Raw genomic sequence first — 832 nt, 5'->3', positions numbered from 1 at the left:
GGCACTCGGGAGATTTTTTCGCCCTGGCAGAAATTGCAAACCCCACCCCCCAAGAATTTGGCACCTGGGAGATTTTTACGCCCTCGCGAAAATTGCAAACCCCACCCGCCGGGAATTTGGCACTTGGGAGATTTTTTCGCCCTCGCAAAAATTTTCAAAAACCCCCACCTGCTCGAAATGTGGCACTTGGGAGATTTTTTCGCCCCTACAGAAATTGTAAAACCCCACCCACCGGGAATACGGCACTTGGGAGATTTCTTCGCCCTCGCGAAAATTTTCACAAAACCCCACCCGCTCAAAATTCGGCACCTGGGAGATTTTTCCCGCCCTCGTGAAAAATTGCAAACCCCACCCACCCAAAATTTGGCACTTGGAAGATTTTCCCGCACTTGCACAAATTGCAAACCCCACCTGCCAGGAATTTGGCACCTGAGAGATTGTTACGAGCTCGCAAGAAAAAACCTTGCAAACCCCACCCCCACCCAAAATTTGGCACTTGGGATATTTTCTTGACCTCGTGCAAATTACAAACCCCATCTGCCTCAGAGTTGAAAAAGGTTTTACGAATCAAGGCGACAGAGGGCTGAATCTCAGTGGATTGTGGCAGCAAGGCCACTCTGCCACTTACAATACCCCGTCACTTATTTAAGTCGTCTGCAAAAGATTCTTCTCACCGACCACTTGAAATTAATATCCAAGGTTGCTCCAACAGGCTAGTGCACTGATCAAAGATGGCCAATGACACGGGCCCCTGGGAGTGCAAGAGCACCCCTACTACGGGTCGCAATGTAGTCAGAGAGAGATATGCGTCGCATCTAGCGTGGATTCTGAC

At 49.6% G+C, this 832-nt stretch overlaps 1 pseudogene; it reads right to left on the bottom strand.

Moving 5' to 3' along the window:
• Positions 1–562: 562 nt before the first annotated feature.
• Positions 563–832, bottom strand: part of LOC149548646 (25S ribosomal RNA) — a 1957-nt pseudogene continuing 1687 nt past the window's right edge.

This window comes from Cupressus sempervirens, chromosome 7 (assembly GCF_028749045.1).
Source record: "Cupressus sempervirens isolate cs-2001-9-10 chromosome 7, ASM2874904v1, whole genome shotgun sequence".
Classification (NCBI taxonomy): domain Eukaryota; kingdom Viridiplantae; phylum Streptophyta; class Pinopsida; order Cupressales; family Cupressaceae; genus Cupressus; species Cupressus sempervirens.
Note: the sequence above shows the minus strand (reverse complement) of the source record. Positions and strands in the feature narration are given on the sequence as shown.